The sequence below is a fragment of the Leptonychotes weddellii genome, chromosome 2, assembly GCF_054177405.1.
Source record: "Leptonychotes weddellii isolate Sample4059 chromosome 2, ASM5417740v2, whole genome shotgun sequence".
Lineage (NCBI taxonomy): Eukaryota > Metazoa > Chordata > Mammalia > Carnivora > Phocidae > Leptonychotes > Leptonychotes weddellii.
In genome coordinates this window covers 143,687,915-143,708,085 of record NC_138370.1, presented here as the reverse complement: position 1 = coordinate 143,708,085, position 20,171 = coordinate 143,687,915, and the positions used below count along the sequence as shown (strand labels likewise).

General features: G+C 37.2%; 1 protein-coding gene across 3 annotated transcripts in view; it reads right to left on the bottom strand.

Annotated features, from left to right (window-relative positions):
* GABRA2 (gamma-aminobutyric acid type A receptor subunit alpha2) overlaps positions 1–20,171 on the bottom strand; it is a 123,401-nt gene that overhangs the window by 14,209 nt on the left and 89,021 nt on the right. The gene's annotated exons all lie outside the window — the stretch shown is intronic.

Genomic DNA, 20,171 nt, shown 5'->3' with positions numbered 1-20,171 from the left:
AATAAAATCTTTTTTTTTTTTTTAAAGATTTTATTTATTTATTTGACAGAGAGAGACACAGCGAGAGAGGGAACACAAGCAGGGGGAGTGGGAGAGGGAGAAGCAGGCTTCCCACTGAGCAGGGAGTCCGATGCGGGGCTCGATCCCAGGACCCCGGAATCATGACCTGAGCCGAAGGCAGACGCTCAACGACTGAGCCACCCAGGCGCCCCAAAAATAAATAAAATCTTAAAAAAAAAAAACAAAACTGGAAGAACAGTGCAAAGTTAATTATCACAAATGGCTATTATAATTCTTGAAGTAATCACTCTGAAATGCCTTCAGTTTTCATTTTTGTTTGTATGAATCTCCTTTTTCTCTCTTTAATGTTGCTAAGGTGAAAACAACGGGTGATATTGAGAGTGGAAATTCCTATGAGGAAAGCAGTTACTTTAAACTGATCCATTGAGCATTAACATTAATTTTTTTAAAATGCTACACAAAGCCTGGCATGAATTTGTTCATCATTTATTTAAATCATTCTCCGCAATGGACCAATCATCCACACCAGTGATCACAATGGAACTATGATTAAGAAGTTCTTTATTCTAAGTATAGCTACCTAAATATGAAATTAATTTGGATCACTTGGCATTGTAAGGACAGAATTTCTTTCATAATGAAGCTTAGAATCTATAGAAAATAAAACAAGCAACTAAACCTCAAACTTTATAAAAATGCAAATCACTACCTTTAAGGAATATTTTATGCCTCTGTTGGTTTAGAAAGTAATTTAGTCCCTTTCATTGTAAAGCTTTTCTGCCAGTAGTCAGGGAAATCACAATAATTAAGTAAAAAGAAAGCACTAACTCAGGAGGTAAGTTGCAATATCAGCTGTCAAAATGTCTGCAATTACCTGTTTTATCAGAGATCCAATAGAAGTTTAATTATGTACATAGTGAATACATTAAATTAAAAGAGAGTTAAAATGTTAAAGAAATGTCCATTCATATATTAAAGTTTTATTGTGTTGTATTTTTTGCTTTCCCTTAGGATAAATAGGGCAGCTTTTTCTTCTCATCTACAATAGAGTTAGTAATTCAAAACAGCAAAATAATCCTATTTAATCATGCGTTGAATGCATCTAGGAATATAATGGTAGTAGCAGGAACAAAAGGTAGAAAAATAAACTTAGTTCACCTGCTACTAAGTCAATATTAAAAAACACATCTACAGAAACACATTGCCCTTTCATGCATCAAATTGAAAGGTTTTAGATCATGAGGATGTTTTATTTTGAGAATTTGATACAGTAGGATAATTAAATAGAAGACATGACATATACAACCACACACACCCACACCCGAAACCATATCCTCCTCCAACCCTATACGCACGCCCACGTGCGCGTTCGCGTGCACACACACACACAGTATAGCAATGCAAATGACAAATCAATATATGAAAATATACTTCACTAGCAGTTAAGGAAATACAAAGTGATAATGACATACCTTTTTAAAACCATATAGCCAGCAAAATATTAGCAAACTTTAAAAGATTTATACTAGTAGTATTGAGGGGCAATGGACATCCCCTCTGAATAAGAATTATAAATTGGAGTCATAGCAAAGACACTGTTACCTAATCCAAAGTCATAAAGATTTAGGCCTATGTTTTCTTCTAGGAGTTTTATACTTTTAGCTCTGACATTTAGGTCTTGGCCCGTTTTGGGGTAATTTTTATGTATGGTGTGAGGTCGATGTCCAAATTCATTCTCTGGCTTGTGGATAGCCAGTTGTACAAGTACCATTTGTTGGAAAGACTTTTCTTTCCCTATTGAATGGTGTTAGGATTGTTGTTGAAATCAACAGACCATACCGTAGAAACTTATTATATATGTCTCCTGAGGCAAGGGAAACCAAATCAAAAATAAACTACTGGAACTTCATCAAAATAAAAACTTCTGCACAGCGAAGGAAGCAATGAACAAAACTAAAAGGTAACCTATAGAACAGGATAAGATATTTGCAAACAATATATCTGATAAAGGGTCAGTATCCAAAAATATATAAAGAACTTATCAACTCAATACCCCCCAAAATGGGCAGAAGACATAGACGTTTTTCCAAAGAAGACATACAGATGGCCACCAGACACATGAAAACATGCTCAACATCCCTGATCAGGGAAATACAAATCAAAACTACAATGAGATATCACCTCGCACCTGTCAGAATGGCTTAAATCAACAACACAGGAAACAACAGGGGTTGACGAGGATGTGGAGAAAGAGGAACCCTCTTACACTGTTGGTGAGAATGCAAACTGGTGCAGCCACTCTGGAAAACAGTATGGAGGTTCCTCAAAATGTTAAAAATAGAACTACACTATGATCCAGCAATTGCACTACTAGGTATTTACCCAAAGAATACAAAAACACTAATTGAAAGAGATACATACACACCAATGTGTATGTACACATTGTGTATGTACAGCATTATCTACAATAGCCAAATTATGGAAACAGCTCAAGTGCCCATCAACCAATGAATGGATAGAGAAGATGCAGTGTATATATATAATGGAATATTCAGGCCATAAAAAAGAGTGAAATCTTACCATTTGCAACAAAGTGGATGGAGCTATAAGTCAGTCAGAGAAATAAGTCCGTCAGAGAAAAAGAAATACCATGTGATTTCACTCATGTGTGGAATTTAAGAAACAAAACAAACAAGCTTAGGGGAAAAAAAGAGTGAGACAAACCAAGAAACAGACTCTTAACTATAGAGGACAAACTGATGGTTATCAGAGGAGAGATGGGTGGAGGGATGGGTTAAATAGGTGACGGGGATTAAGGAATGCACTTGTGATGAGCACTGGGTGTTGTATGGAATTGTTAAATTGCTGTATTGTACACTTGAAACTAATATTACACTGTATGTTAACTGGAATTTAAATAAACACTTAAAAAAATCAACTGACCATAGATATATGGGTTTGTTTCTGCACTTTCAATTCTATTCCATTAATCTGCACATTGATCTTTATGCAAATTTCAGACTGTTTTGAGGACTATAGCTTTAGAGTAAGTGTTGAAATTGGAAAGCTTGAATCTTCCAAATTTCTTATTCTTTTTCAAGACTGTTTTGGCTATTCACGGTCCCTTGTATTTCCATGTGGTTTTATCATAAATTTGCTCATTGCTGCAAAAAAAAATTGTTGGAATTTTGATAGGTACTGTATTTAAGCTACGATTTGGGCATGATGGCCATCTTAACTATATTAAGTCTTCCAATCCCTGAACATGGGATACCTATTTAACATTTACACACACATATATATATGTAATCTATTTAGAGCTTCTTTAATTTCTTTTAGCAACGTTTTATAGTTTTCAGTGTACAAGTGTACAGGTCTTTCAACCTTTAAATTTAAATTTATTTATAGGTATTTTATTTGGATGTTAATATAAATGGAAATATATCCTTAATTTCCTTTTCAGATTGCTCATTGTTAGTGTATAGAAACACAACTGATTTTTTGTGTTGGCCTTGTACCCTGCAACTTTGCTGAATGTATTAGCTCTAATAGTTTTTATGTGGTTTACTAAGGGTTTTGTATATATAAAATCATGTCATCTGTAAATAGAGTTTAAATTTTCCTTTCCAAACTGGATGCCTTTTATTTGTTTTTCTTACCTAACTGCACTGGCTAGAACCTGCAGTATAATGTTGAATAGAATTGATGAAGGCAGACATCCCTATCTTGTTCCTGATGTTAGCACAGAAGCTTTTAATCTTCACCTCTAAGTATGATGTTAGCTGTGGGCTTTTCTTCTATCCACTTGTATCAGGTTGAGAGAGTCCTTTTCTCATGCCAATTTGTTGGGTGTTTTTATCATGAAAGGATATTATGTTTTGTTTTTTAGTGTTTTGAGATGATTGTGTATTTTTTCCATACCCCATAAATCTGTTGTTTACATTAATTGATTTTTGTATGTTGAACCAAACTTTCATTCCTGGGATAAATCCCATTTGGTCATCACACGTAATCCTTTTTATATGTGGCTGGTTTCAGTTCGCTAGGATTTTGTTGAAGACATCTATGGGGATATTGATCTGTAGAGTTGTTTTTGTTGTTGTTGTTTTTGTTTTTTTGTTTTTTCACTTGTTATTTCTTCGTCTGTTTTTGGTTTTCTCGGTAAATGGTCCCACAGAATGAGTCAACAAGGTCCCTCATTTATTTTTTCAGAGTTTAAGAAAGAATGGTGTTAATTCTTTTTTCAATGTTTGGTCAAATTCACCAGCAAGGCTATCTGGCCTTGGACTTCCATTGATTTTTTTGTTGTTGCTCACCTCATAGCTTTACTTGTTATACATTTGCTCAGACTCTTGAGTTATTTTTGGTAATTTATTGTTTCTAGGAATTGGCCCATTCTAGGTTATCTAATTTGGGGGGGATACAACTGTTCACAGATTCCCTTAGAATCTTTTTTATTTCTATAAAGTCGGTAGTAATGTCCCCTCTTACTTCCTAAATTTAAAAAGTTTTGAGTTTTCCCACTTTTTTCTTGGTCAGTCTAGCTAAACCCCTGTCAATTTTGTTGATCTCTACGGTAGTGTGTTGATTTTCTCTAATGTTATTTGTATTCTCTATTCCATTGATCTCTGTCAAATTTGTATTAATTCCCTTCTTTTTGCTTTGGGTTGTGTTTGCTTTTACAGAAGCAAAGGCAGAAGCAAGGAAAACATTTGCCTGTAAATGCTTTCAGTGGCATCTCCCCCGTAGCAACTTTTGCACTAGGGAATTCTGAGTCAGGTAATATACAAAGACAAGCTTTTTGCAAATGTCTTCCAGAAAGACACCATAAAGTGATGACAATACTTTGTGAAGGAACTCCACTTTCCTTCCCCTAATACCAGGAGACTTTTAGTTGGAATGTTTTACTCCACCATTTTTGCTGGTATCTATCCTAAGCCCCAGCAATTCTCCTAGATGGGGCAGAGCAGTATAAGATACTGGTTAACAGTGTTGCTATGTCCTCAGATGGCCTCACAGTCAGATGGCCTGGGTTTGAATCCTGGCTCCGTTATTTGCTGTTTATGTGACTTTGAGCAAGTTCCTCAACTATTCTCATTACTTCCCTAAACTACAAAACAGAATTATAAACTATACCTTCTTCAGAGGTGTGTTGTGAAGGTTAAGTATGCATTTGGCACAAAGCCTGGCACACTGTAAGTATTCAATAAATGTTAGCTATTTTAATTCTTCTTGTTTTTGTTGTTATCACTACTGCTATTATTAGAAATCTATGTTACTGAAATGACAATAGGAAAATATATAGCGATAAATGATACACAAGCCTCTTTACATGAACACAGTTGTAAAAGTAAAAAAAGTGGCAAACACTGGCATATTCATTGATTGGGAAATAGTTTAATAAATTGTTGATTACCTACACTAGTAATACCACAACAATATTACAGAGAGTTAAGCAGGGTTATTCACTGACTACAAATCTACCTACAATACATTTTGCTTAAAAACATTTCATGATTCAATTTTCATGAAAATATAAGCACTTGGATTTGTGTATCAGTATAGATATACATGCATGAACTTAGCAAACAAAAAATAAAATAAAAAAGGAGACTTCAGTTATCACCGTGGGGAGAAGGTATTTTGTGGTTTGGATGGATTAAATATAAAATGGACTTATGACTGATTTTTTATTGTTTTATTTCTTTGGTATTTTACCAGAAAAACATGAAAAGATAAAATCTGTAAGGATATAATCTAAGATGGTAGTATTAGTTACTTTGGGGAATTAACATTGAAGGGAATCCATTTTTTCTTTTTTCCCTACAGTGAACTTGCTTTGCTTTTGTGATAAGAAAAAAAATACAAAATTTTTAATTTAAACAAGGGCTACTTGATGACATTTATCATTTGCAGTTCAAGTGTGAATTTCTGGGAATGACTGATGGATACATTAATGCTAATTTAAAGAAAAATCTATCAAAAAATGCAAGTTCAAATTATGGCAAACCGTAAATTTAATTATGATTCTAATTCTACACTGCTAGTTTAAAATTAGATCTGGTTTTAGCCATTCAAACCAATAAAATATTATAGCAATTTCAATATCAATCTATCTACTATGAGGCTATTTTTCACCATATTCAAATCTTCCCCATATCTAAATTTTATTTTCTTTCATCTGATTTTGTAAACTTGGGAATAAAATTGTTAACATTGACTATAAGTTTCTACCTCTTTTCCTCCTTCCCCCCCCTTTTTTTTTCCACTGGAAGGATGTGATTCTCATACTCCAGCTTTTCTGCCTGCTAGTTTAGCTTTGCCTATTCCCATCACACTATAATAGAAAAGCTGGGCATTAAATAAAGAGGTGCACTTACCTGGAAAGCTCACAGACCTTCCACATGCCCGCCCCCCAACAATGGGCATTTTTCTATACCTACTAGGGCCTCCAAAAATGAATGTTCCCACATTTCTTTTTTTTTTTTTTTTAAAGATTTTATTTATTTATTTGAGACAGAGAGAATGAGAGACAGAGAGCATGAGAGGGAGGAGGGTCAGCGGGAGGAGCAGACTCCCTGCCGAGCAGGGAGCCCGATGCGGGACTCGATGCGGGACTCGATCCAGGGACTCCAGGATCATGACCTGAGCCGAAGGCAGTCCCTTAACCAACTGAGCCACCCAGGCGCCCCTGTTCCCACATTTCTTTAGCAGACTCTTTCCTGATCTCCTCAGTGTGACTGCCATAGTTCAATGCTTCCTTGGGAGGCTTTAGTTTGCTTTTCAGTAAAATAAAAGGCAAGTATCTTAAAGTGCTTTTAGCACTAAAATTCTATGCATATTTGTGAAATACGTGACCATTCCCCATACACAGGCAATATCTCACATACAGCTTTTTGATATTCTGGTTTTATTCTATGTTAATATTTCTTATTTCGAAGTGTAGGTGCCAAAACCTCGACTCATCCTAGCCGAGCAAATAGTGCCAAAGTGAAGGAATGCTAAGTGCTGGGTGCAAATATGCTCCAGGAGAATAAAATCAAATCAGGGGAAGTGACTGCAGCACAGAGACTGACATCATGAGCATCATGGCCAGATGCCTAAGTCTTAATCTTGTGATCTTGGGGACATTCCCCAGCCCCTTTGTTCCACAGTATCCTCATTTGTGAAGTGAGGATTAAGAATAGCATTTTCCAGGGCGCCTGGGTGGCTCAGTTGGTTAACCATCAGACTCATGATTTTCGCTCAGGTCTTGATCTCAGGATCATGAGATGGAGTTCTGCATCGGCCTTGAGATTCTCTCTCTCTCACGCTCCCTCTGCCCCCCCCCCCGCTTGCTCACGCACACACATGTGCTCCGCCCGCCTCTCTCTACTAAAATAAATAAAATCTTAAAAAAAAAGAATAGTGTTTTCGTATAGTGTTGATATAGTGACCAAATGAGTTACTGCATGTAAAGCAGTGCCTCTATTATAAAAAGATACCTCAGTGCATGTGCAAAAAAAATATTACCCTGAAAGCGAAGTCAAGACAGAGTTAAGTCAGAGAAATAAAATGAAATGAACAGACCTGTACCCCTGAAACAAATAATACATTATATGTTAATTTAAAAAATAAATGAAATGAAATGAAATAAAATACAATCCTCCTTTAGATCTTTATCCCCATCAAATGCTTGTGCATGCATGTTTGTGGTTGGGGTGTGGGGTGGAAGTTAGAAGTCTCAGAAACCAAACAGGCACAAAAACTGCAATAGAACACAAATGTAAAATTGTTTGATACCACCTGCTGGTTACTGCTAGAAATGGCAGAAAAAAACAGACATTCTGATAATACAAGTGCTAGATTTTTTTAACACTTACAAATAGAGTATGAGTGAACTATGAAAGGTTACAGTTTTATTTTATTTTTAAGGTTGCAATTTTAACTCATAACTGTGCTACATTTGAATGATAAAAACATTGAAACTTCATGTTAGAGACAGAAATTACAACTTAGATGCCGTATCTTGTCATAAAACCTAATTAAGTCAAACTCCATTAATTTAAAATTTGTAAGAATTTAGAAACTATCAATTAGAATCTAGAAGAAAGTGTTTGAAAGGGTACTTTTAATGTGCACAATACTGTGAAGGATTATATTTTTTTTCTTTTGCTTACCTGAATGTATCCTGGATCTAATAAATTTAAAACTCGTATCATTCTACTCAATCCTTTTCTTCCTGAAGCCCCTTTCTCAGTGAAAGGTCCCAGGCACCTACGATCTAAAGCCATTTTCATATTAGAGGCTGAAGTTGCAGTGATATGAATATTTTCTCTGTTTGGGTAATCTGTCAGTCTAGGCAACATACTGTTTCCTCTATCTCATATCCTTCCTTCTTACTAATCCCTCTTTTTAAACTTAGCTAATTCCTATTTCTTCCCTAAGTAAATTACTGAGTGCCTACTAAATGCCAAGTATTTTTGTGGGCACAGGGAACACACCAATGAACAAAATAGCAAAGATTCCTGCACCCTGGGAGCGCACATCCTGCTAAGGCTGCAGTTTGCTCATTCTGCAGGATTTCACCCCTAAAGGCATCTGTGATCTGGTCTTACACATACCTCTATCAAATTGTGTCTTTCTTGAATTTTATGTTCGTTTACATGACTGTATCCCCCCAGGAAACTATATGGAGTAGAGCCCTGTTTGTCTTCTCCCCCAGTGGTAAAAGGGTGCTCAGTAGAGAGTAGAAGGTCATTAGATAGTTCTGAAATGAATCAATAAATATTTACTGAAACTACTTCTCCAATGATCTGCAATTGATAAGAATTAATTCATTAGGATAACCATAAGAAAATTATTCCTTCTTTTCTACTGCAAGTATGTATTTCGTCCTCATTTTGTGCTGTACATGGTAGAGCTTAAGTGGAATGTGAGCAAAACCAAAAAAGATAAAAGATATTATTTAAAAGAGCATAAAGAAACCTAACATCACAATGGGGCAGGGTCTATGATGAGCTGTAATCGGGTTATCTACCTAGACTGGGAATTTGAGTTAGGCTTCTCTAAGGAAATAAGGGGAAAAGTTAAAGCAGTCACCAGGCAAGGGAGGAGGATAATGCTAGACTGGGGAAAGAACAGCACAGGAAGCCAGGGGCATGAGGAAACATGGCATTTAAGAGGAATGGAGGGGAGCCTGGGTGACTCAGTCATTAAGTGTCTGCCTTCAGCTCAGGTCATGATCCCAGGGTCCTGGGATCGAGCCCCGCATCGGGCTCCCTGCTCAGCGGGAAGCCTGCTTCTCCCTCTCCCACTCCCCCTGCTTGTGTTCCTTCTCTCACTGTGTCTCTCTCTGTCAAATAAATAAATAACATCTTAAAAAAAAAAAAAAGGAATGGAAAGAAACCTGCAAGGTGTGAAGACAGAAGATGAGAGTTTCATGGAAGATGTCCTTATCCATCTCCAGCAATTCATCAGAATGAGCATTTAAGTGCCTCTACCAGTGCATGATGCTTTAAGCAGCATCTCTTCCAGGTAAGAAAAAAAATCTTAGCTGTGTCTTTCCGAATGTGCCTGTTTCTTCACAATTTGGGATGACAGTTTGCCTGTCATCTTGATTCTCCTACAAATGCAATAAAAGTCTTTAATTTTCAGTTTGTTCAGCTTTTTCTTGTTGCAAGGATGAAAGTGACAGTTTGCAAGCTCTTCACATGTCAGTGCTGAAACCTGAAGCCCAGTGCCTTGATGTTGATACAAGATTTTTTATAACAAGATTTTTTAATAGTCAAATGTCTATTTTTTTCTACTTCTGAATTTCTGGTAATGTTCTGGGTAGTTGAGTTTGACAGATCATCAGAAAAACTGGGGAATATTTCACAATCAATATAATATAGGCAACCTTCTGGAACTGATGTCAGCAAATGACTGATAGTCAACAAGGCAAATTCATAGATCTCTGAATTTGGCCAGCATAATTAAATTTGAAACATAGGTGCTCTAACAATCCACCGTGTTCCTGCTAGCTGAACCTTAGAAGGGGAACTTTGAAAGCATATAAAGATGAATCAAAATGAATTATAATATGGGAGTATTGCTATAACATTGCTGTATCTACATCATTTTAAAATAACTTGTGAAAAATAGAAAAATTCAAGAATTCAACCAAGTTTTTAAACCTTTGTACCTGATTTATTCAATCAGCTTGCCTAATATTCTCCACACACTGCCCCCGCCAACACACACACAGCAACTGGCTTGATTGTATTTTTTGGCAAAACTATTACCTATGAAGTTATTATTTAATTATTTAATATTTTCACCATAGTTATAATCAAAATTATATTTTAAGATTGAAAGTAAGAAGAAAGTTCGTACAATAATGGTACTGACCCTAATTTAACATGTATGTACACTAACTGTTAAATTAGTAATAGGTTAAAAACCTTCATGGATATAGACTAAAATTTATTTGCAATCATTACGAATGTGAATTACATACATGAAAATGTATATGAATATTCAGGAACTCTGGGGAATCAGGAGTGGAGCCTCAAGCTATAAGGCTCAGTTAATATTCCAAATCTAGATTGAGTGCCCCTTCCATGTCATCAGAGAACACCCTGCATATTCCCAGAATATTATATATTGTAATATATACAATTGTTTACCTTCCTACCACCTCAAACAGGCTGTAACCTCTACGAGAGTAACAATCATATCTTTCTCGTTCACTTTGTATCTGAAAAGTCTAGCATAGTGCCTGGCACATATTTTCAAGTTGAATCAATGAATATAGTTTATGAAGCAAATACAACTATTTGTGTGGATATAGACACAGAAATGAGTGGGTATATCTGTGTGTGTTTGGAGCTAAATACATAAATACATAAAAATAGCCTGATGCCAGCTATTTTTTCTAGAATTCAATAACTAGGGAAATGGATGCCATGTAATATTTAAGATTAGAGCAAAGTATGACCATTGCAAGAGTTTTATGTAAACATTTTATGTGCTAAATAACCCTATTCAAAATATTGTATATGTAAGAGTGTGTATATAGTATATAGAGTATATTTAGTGTGGATATGTAAAATATATATGTAAATATATATAACATTACAGTTAAATCTTAGAAAAGGTATTAAGCTAAACACCAGGTAAAGACGATTCTCTGCAATGAGCAGGTAGTAAAGCAGATAAAATACAATGAAAGCCCCCAACTTTCATTTGACAATTTTGTTATAAGACATCCAAGGCCATGATGGCCCTGGTACCAAAGACCTAGGCTTCCTCTTTCTTATTCCTCTGCTGTTTTTAAGGTATTGCCCATACTCTGGAGGTTTGAGAGGGCTTGCCAACACTTGATCTGCATTGCAGCAAACAGAATGGGAAGGGAGGAGAGCCACACCCTTTCACTTTAGGGGCATGTTTCTGAGCTGAAGGCCACAAAGGGAAAATTATACACCTAATTTTTACTCCTAGGTCTTAAAGAACTAGTCATCTGACTACAACTAGCAGTAAGAGAGGCAAAGAATGGTAGTCTTGATTTGGTGTACCCTACTAGAATAAAAATTTCTAGTATTCTGTGACTCACTGAAAGAGAATCATCTCTGACAGATGCAGGCCTGTGACAGTCCAGAAATTTTCTGATGAAAATTTAGGAAAGGAAGAGAGGAGTGTTTTGTATTGACTCTCTAACAGGCCAAACTATCTGATAAATAAAACTAAACTAAACATGCAGACATGGGCCTACTGCTAGCCATGTCAATGTGCTTGCCGGGCAAATGCAGCTTCAAGGTAGTCCCCAGTCCCACTTCCAGAGAGCTGGTCCCATCTCAGCAGAGATTGCACAGCTACTAGCATTCCATGCACATTCCATCTCGTAACCACTCTTCCTGCATTCTTTTCGTAGGCTGTCCTTCACCAGTGGTCACTGAATTGCTCATAGTCCACAAAGCAACGTATTGCTCTTCTACTCTTCTTATGTTACTGCTCTCTCTTGACAATATCATTTCTGCCCATTTCCTAACCTTCTCCCATACCCTGAAGATCTTCAAGGATATACCTCATAAGCTCCAGTCCCAAATATCTGACCACCTCCTGAATATCTCTACATGGACTCAATAAAAATCTATAAAGTTTCAGTCAGTGGCTACAATATAGAGTCACAGAAAGGTTTCATGCAGGAGAGGGTTACACAACTAAACTGAGTTTTAGAAAGATCACTCTTGCTGCACTGTATAGAATGGAATGGAGGAAGGTAAGACTAAGTACAGCGAGACCGGAGAAAACTTTTATAGTAATCTGACAGAGATGAATCCCACAGAAACCTCAAATTTTAAACATTCACACCTGAACCAAAACCTATTATGTCTTCCATAATTCTCTATTGTAGGGAATAACATTACATTTACTTAGTCATTGAATTAGAAATCTAGGTGTGTTCTGCAATGACTACATTTCTCACCCCTTCAGATTCACTGTGTCCTGCATATTTTCCTTCCCTAGTATCTCTCAAATCTATCACGCCCTTTTCCACCAATATTCATTGTCTTATTTTATGCTTTTATTATTTCCCACGCAGATGATGCCAATAATCTCTTAACAATCACCCTGTATCATTCATACCATTTCAATCTATTTATCCAATATTCTTCATAATACTCTACCCTAAGCTCAAGTATGTCAATTTTACTCCCTTGCTAAAATACCTTTTAAGCAGTTTCCATGACCTTAGCTTGGGATGTAAGGCTATACATGAACTGGCCCTATCTATCCAACCATCCTCACAAATAAATGAATCCCATGCTTAAGATATACCGGTCAATAATTGGTTGTTCTCCATATGCTTCATGTTGCTTTTGATAATTATGTACCTTCTGCTTAGAATATGTCCTTTTCCATAACGCTAATTTGCAAGACTTGACTTGATTCTTCTTCCCTTTGGACTTCTCTGAAGGATTCTTCCTCAGATATAATGGTTTCTTCTTTTTGCTCTTACCTCATTTTAATATATTTCTCTCTTGGCACCCATGATCCTTTACTTCACTTACTTATTTACCCATCTGTCTCACTCCTCCACACTCTGAGGGGCTTGTGGCCATGTGGCTCATTGTGTCTTTTTTTTAAAATGCTGCCACTGAGGGGCATCTGGATGGCTCAGTCAGTTAAGCATCTGCCTTTGGCTCAGGTCATGATCCCGGGGTTCCAGGATCGAGCCCTGCGTCAGGCTCCCTACTCAGTGGGGAGCCTGCTGGTCCCTCTCCCTCCGCCGCTCCCCCTGCTTGTGCTTGCTCCTCCTCTCTCTCTTTCTCTCTGTCAAATAAATAGACAAAATATTTAAGAAAGAAAAATAAAAACAATAAAATGCTGCCAGTGAACTCAGATTCTGGCAACAGTGAATACTCATTACCTGTTGGTTCACCAAAAAAACAAATTTTACAAATTTAACAGTAACAGTCATGGACCATATTTATAGTTCTATAGGAAGGAATATACAAGTTCAGAACCTAGTAAGTTTTAAAATAAAACAGAGGGTTAATCAGAACATTGTAATATAAATGTGATGTAAAGATAGCATATATCTTTGGCACATAAGTCTTACATTCTTATATTACTCCAGATTGGATAATAAAAAGCGTCACTGAGAAGTGCTACTATAGGTATTATTGTCATCCTCATTTGCAGTTGGGCAAACTGAGGCCAAGTGAGTTGAGCCTCTTACTGAAGATCATATTTTTATCAAGCAGGAGAAGTGGGATACAAACTTAGCAGTGTGTCTCAAAAGTCCATACTCTAAATTATACTGCCTAATCTATCAGTAGTCAGTTGTATGTCCGTACCACAGACATGTATGTCCAACATCATGCATCTAACCCTTGCATTCTACTGCTGAAGCCCTTAAGATCCTAATAAACTTTAAAGTTATATCATGCATTAAAGTGTTTAGATTGCTTGAGAAGTGGCTATCCACAGACAAATGTGCACTAAAATCAGGCAAGCGTTTGGATTCCGCTTCTGCCACAGCAGTTAGGTGGCTTTGCTAAGCTTCCGTACCTCCCCTATCTGCCAGATGGAAATGATAGTTTTTACAGATGTTGGGAGGATGGTACAAGCATATATGCCCAGCACATAGAATTGCCCAACAAATATTAAATTCTCCCTTCCCTCTCTTTCTTTCTCTCTCTCAGCCTCAGTGACTTTATCTCTAAAATGGGAATTATAATATATATTTTATATGCTTGAATGTTAAATGATATATGCAAATGTGGCATTTAGAACCTGTCAAATAAAGAGCGCTATAGCTTCCCTGTTATTGCTGAGTTTATTAGGCCCCCAAAGTGTGGATAAAGAAGCTAAGAATCCAAACCAAGGATGCAAGAGTCCCATCTAGTGGTGGTTTAAGTAAAATCAAAAGACACAGGGATTATACTGCTTAAATGGATGCCTAGAAAGCCTCGGGCTATTTTATTTTAGTTATTCCTTTCCCACCTTGAGAAATAGCCTAACGTAACTTACAAGAGAAGAGAAAGGAAAGTTTTGAACTGGATCGCCCTCCATCCTTCCATTGTTCCAGGAAAGCCCCAAGTCTTTTCAGAGTGGATCCACATATTGCTGGTCTTGTTAAACCCATCATCTTCTTCATGACTAACTACCCTATTCCTAGGTTTCTAAAAGGATATGATTGAGCTCCCTTGATAACCTTTTGCTATCAAATCGATTCACTAGTGTCATTATGACTTAAGACCAATCTCTTGTAAGAACTACCCATAACTCATTGTCTATTACATTTGAGAGGTAACTTCCAAGAAACCTAGCATGGTTCACATCTAAGCTCAAATAATGTCAGGAATGAGATGGAAGTTCTGGATTAAAGTAAGGCTAGATCTAAAAATAGTTGAATACAGCCTGCCAGGAGCATCACTCTGGGATTCCTGTAACTCTACTCCATTACCCAAGAAATGCCTTTCTGGTGTCACTGCTAAAGGTCATAGTAGTTATTATGGACTGCATGTCCTGTGTTCCCCTCAAATTCTGATGTTGAAATCTGATCCCCAATGTGATGGAGATAGAGCCTTTAGGAGGTGATTTGGTCATAAAGGGGGAGCTCTTATGAGTGGGATTAGTGCCCTTATAAGAAGAGGCCAGAGAGCTAACTCTTTTTCAACCATGTGAGGAAAAATGAGAGGCTGACAAATCCACAACTGAGAAGAGAGCCCTCACCAGAACACCACCATGCTGGCATCCTGATCTCAGACTTCCAGAATCCAAAACTGTGTGAAATAAATTTCTATTGTCTACAGGCCACCCAGTCTATGTCCTTCGTTGAAGCAGCTTGAACTAAAACAGTAATATTCTGATTTCATGAGTTTAAAAGAAAATAATATATTCAGTATGATGACAATAAGACAATAAAAGAATAGGAGACTACATAAAACACTATCCTGTATAAACTCCACTGTTACCAAATCCTTTTACTATTTCAGTCTTGTAATTGCATTGCCATAAAATGCAGGGTGGCTGTTCAAATGTTAATAGTTTTGGTGATTTTTTATAGCTCCCTGAGGTGATTTAACAGGGGAGATATTATGTTATTTGTGATGAATAATGCATTACTAAAAATATTTTATCACAAAAAAGTCACCCAAATGGAAATCATTTCCTTGAAAGTCTAGGATATTTGAAAATAAATAATAGTTTTAATTTTTTTGAGAGTTTAAAACCTAAGAATAAATATGCAGTCAAAATTTTGCTATAGTGAAACTAAATATTTAATGACCTAAACCTGTATGAACAGTAAAATAATCAGAGTAAAAAAAACCATTATTTTCCATTTTGTTATTTCAAAGCTTAAGGGAAGAAAAAAATTATATTTACAAAAAAATAAAACAAAACAAAAAAAACCCTCCTCTTGAAACACCTGGATTCTCTCTCATATATGCTATAAGGTTATCAAACTTTCACAGATGAGTTCCAAGACAAAGTAAATCATAGAGAAATGGTTTTATAGACTGCAGTCAAAAGCAATAATCAAATTCTTCGCTTAAGACTAAACAGGAGGGGCACCTGGGTGGCTCAGTCGGTTAAGCGGCTGCCTTCGGCTCGGGTCATGATCCCGGGGTCCTGGGATCGAGCCCCACGTCGGGCTCCCTGCTCAGTGGAGAGTCTGCTTCTCCCTCTCTCTCTGCCTGCCTCTCTGCCTACTTGTGCTCTCTATCTCTCTGTCAAATAAATAAATAAATAACCCATGCTTTAGTTTAAAAAAAAAAAAAAGACTAAACAGGAGTTTCTAATGACTAAGGTGATGCTATTTTAAGAAGCTACACTTTTAAAGACCTGAATTAACTCGGTTAATTTTGCTTAAAAATGCAGAATATGACACCTGGAAAGACTGAACTTTGAAAAGGCATTTAATGTATTAGTTGCCGTACCATAATCAGATGGCATCAACTTCAGGGCAAGGAATCTGGAATACCTCAATAAGCAGCTGCTGATCCTAATAGTTAACTAGCAAATTCAAATCTGAATGTTCCCCTCAAGTTCTGAGCTATCTTTAATAAGCCTGACTCTCAAACAGAAATTACCCGTGTAAGAAGCAGTTATCCAGCATATTTCTAACTTCAGGCTCTGAAACAAGAAGGGAAAAGAAGGAGAAAGTAGGTTGACAACATAACAGTGCAGGAGAACACGAAAGCATTGGAGTCAGAGAGCTGCAAGGTCAAATTCTTTCTTTGTTACTGACCTGCTGTCTGATAATGAAATAGTTGCTTATACCTTCCGATTCCAATGTTCTTGTCTGAAAAGGGGGGATAATCAACTTTCCTAACTGGAGTTTTGTTTTGTTTTGTTTTCAGAATTAAATAATGAGTAAATCTGAAGTGCCTGAAAGTATATGACCAATAGACGGTGCTCAATAAATGCTATTACATAATTTTTTTCTCATTTTATGAGATTTCAGTGCAGAAAATAGGACTGGATAACCTGCCCTCGTGACTTGAATGGTTATAACTGTATTGAAGTGATATTTGCACACCCTGGACAAAATCTAAAAATTAAAAAAAAAAAGACAAAACACTAGCATACACTTTTAGTTCTTTTCCCATGCCCTTACTAATACTTCATTCTCATCAATCAAGCTTAACCAGGCCACCTAGAATCCCGAAACAACTTCTAAATCTGCCTCCAGAGTAGGACTAGCAAGGCTTTCTAATTTTCCTTGCCATGGTTTATTGATGTATTTTGCCTCAGTCACTTTCCTAATTGGCAGCGGCTGACTGGGATGTGTCTCTGACAGCAGGAAGGGGGGCGGCTGGTGGGCTGGCAGCTTGCTGATTAGCATGTGCTACCTTGTGCCAAAGTCAATTCTGGGGATGCCAGGTGTGTCTTCCGTCAGCACTGCGCAGCCCAAGCCTCGTGGAAGGCAGGGATCTGGAATGCGTTTTGCAGAGACTGTGCATGCCCTGCACCCGCTTTCCATTACTTGGTTTCATGTCCCGCTACCACCCAGGCGTTCGACTCCCGGCGCCACCTTCTCGCTGTTTCACAATTAAAAGCATCTATGTTTCCTTCCAAGGCTGGCCCAAGAGATTTTCTGATTTTCTCTCTCTTTTTTTTTGAATTAATTTTCTTTAGCTTTATCGAGGTACAATTGACAAATAAACTTGCAACATATTTAAAGTGTACCATGTGACAAACTGATATATATGGCAAAAGAATCCATGCCAGAGTTAATTAATACACCCATCACCTTCCCCCCCTTTTTGTGAAAACACTTGAGTTCTAGTCTCTCAGCAAATTTCAATACGATACAGTAGTATCAACCACAGCTACCATGTCACATTACATCTTCATTCCTTATTCATCTTATAACTGAAAGTTTATGCCCTTTTACCAGCTTCTTCCGATTCCCCTCACCCACCAGCCCCTAGCAGCCACCATTCCACTCTGTTTCTGTGAATTCAACTTTCTTTCGCCTTGCTTTTGATTTTTGTCCAGTTCTTGTGGAATACTCTTTCCTATCTCTTCATGCCTTGATCATAGGCTGCAAATTCCAGTGTCCACAGGGACTAGGTGGGGAAAATACACAGGTAAGGTGCACAACAGGGAATGGCAGGGTTTGTGGCAGACTAGAGACTGCACGTCCGAAGGGGCTGTCGATACTCAGTTCTACTTCCGTGTTGTCATGCAAGAATACGGAGTCCCTGTTTCACCAAATTTTCTGATTTTTTAAAAAATGAAAACTATTAGCATCTATACATATAAATATGTGCCCACAATTATATATACATATATTATGACAAAGAAGATATATTCTATATGTAAAATCTATCTATCATCTTTTATGTTCTATGTAACCCTATGGTATTCAGCAGCTGGTTCAGAGAATGGTTTTGTATACGAATATGGGAAGTAGCTGAAACGTGGTAGAACTGGAGATTATAAGCTCTGGCTAAAGGAATTTGAATTCAAGAAAGAAACACACACACACATCACTTGGATTCGGAGACTATCCTACAGTATCCTTGGTTCTCAGGAAATACTCAAACTTGCTGTTTGTTGAATATATAAAGTATACAATGAAAGTCTATGCTTACTCTAAGACTTAATAAGCCCTGTGGCACATGCTGTTTTATGGATCCTCTCAGCACCTTGATGAGGTAGCTGGCACACATTTTACATCCATTTACAGTGGAGAAAATCATGTTTAAAAAGGCTCCACACTTGCTTAATCTAGAAGTGGAGACAGGACCTGACAGAAGCTCTCTTTGTTCCTGATGCAATACTTTTTTTCAGACATGCAGTAAACACTCAACAGTGTTAGCTGCTGTATTATTAAGGAAAAAAAGTTTATATTCAGATCTTGTCTACTTCAGATCATGATTCTCTTTATTAAGTGACAACCCCCTCATTATTAGGGAATTTTCTGCCCGACAGATGACTGGTCTCTCAAAGTTTTAATGGAATGTTCTTCTTATGTACCAATTCTATGACCACCTTCCGTATGCAGCTGTGTTTCATATACCAGGTGCACAGAGCCCATTCGAGGTATTGCTTTCTAGAACTAAATGAAGAAGCATGTTTTTCACTCACCAATCCCACTGTAAACAAGATGTTTCTAATATTAAATGACTTGTTGGACATGCTGGTGAGGGGAAAGGAATACGGCACAGTAGGGGTAAATGTTGAGAGAATTCGACAATATGAAGGAAACAGGATAAAGGGAAGGTAAGAATGTGGGAAGAGAGGGAGAAAATGAGAGACATGAATTAAGCAGATATATTGATAACTCAAAATGACAATTTAATAATTAGTTATTTAACATTTGGTTTCATAATGTATACTGTATGTTTAATAAAAATTTTAACCTTACCCTGAGTGAAGTCTGGCCTTTGCCCTCAGCTTCTGGGAGGTAATCTCGAAGCCTTGGAATGATACACCTGAGAGGAGTGGCTTAGTTTGCCTGGGAGCTATGGGCCAGCCAGCCAGTAACAACTAGATTTAGGGTGTTTTGGGGGTTTTTTTGTTTTGTGTTTTTTTTGTGTGTGTGGGGGGGGTTTTGTTTGTTTGTTTGTTTGTTAAAGCAGGCCACATCAGCTTATCCTCCTAAGCAGCTGGAAACAGATGGCCACAAGACCAGTCAATCATGCCCCTGTGACAGAGCCCCAGCAGAGACTCTGGACACCAAGGTGCAGGTAAGCCTTCCTGGTGAGCAATGCTCTGTATGTATTGTCACATATCAATGCCAGGAAAGTAATGTTGTCCATGGCTCTATGTGAACAGGATAATGGAAGTGCTGCATCTGAACTTTGCCTGCACTCTATGTCCTTCTTCCCCTGGCTGATTTTAGTCTGTATCTCTTCCCTGTAATAAACCATAACTGTGAGTGTAACAGCTTTCAGTATATTCTGTAAGTTCCAGGGAATTATCAAACCTGAGGGTAGTGTTGGAAATCCCCTGATCTTACAATTAATGTCAGAATGATTGCAGCCCTCTGCACTGTGTTCCTTCTAAACACAGTTCGCTAACCAATTGCAATGGATAATTTTCATTGGATTTATTTTTTTTTTTTACCAATAGTCATTCAAACTTCTTTTGGAAATAGTCCTCTGACTTCCAAATTTAAAGAATTAGAGAACTACCTTTTAGTTTATATGATTTTGCTTTTGCCA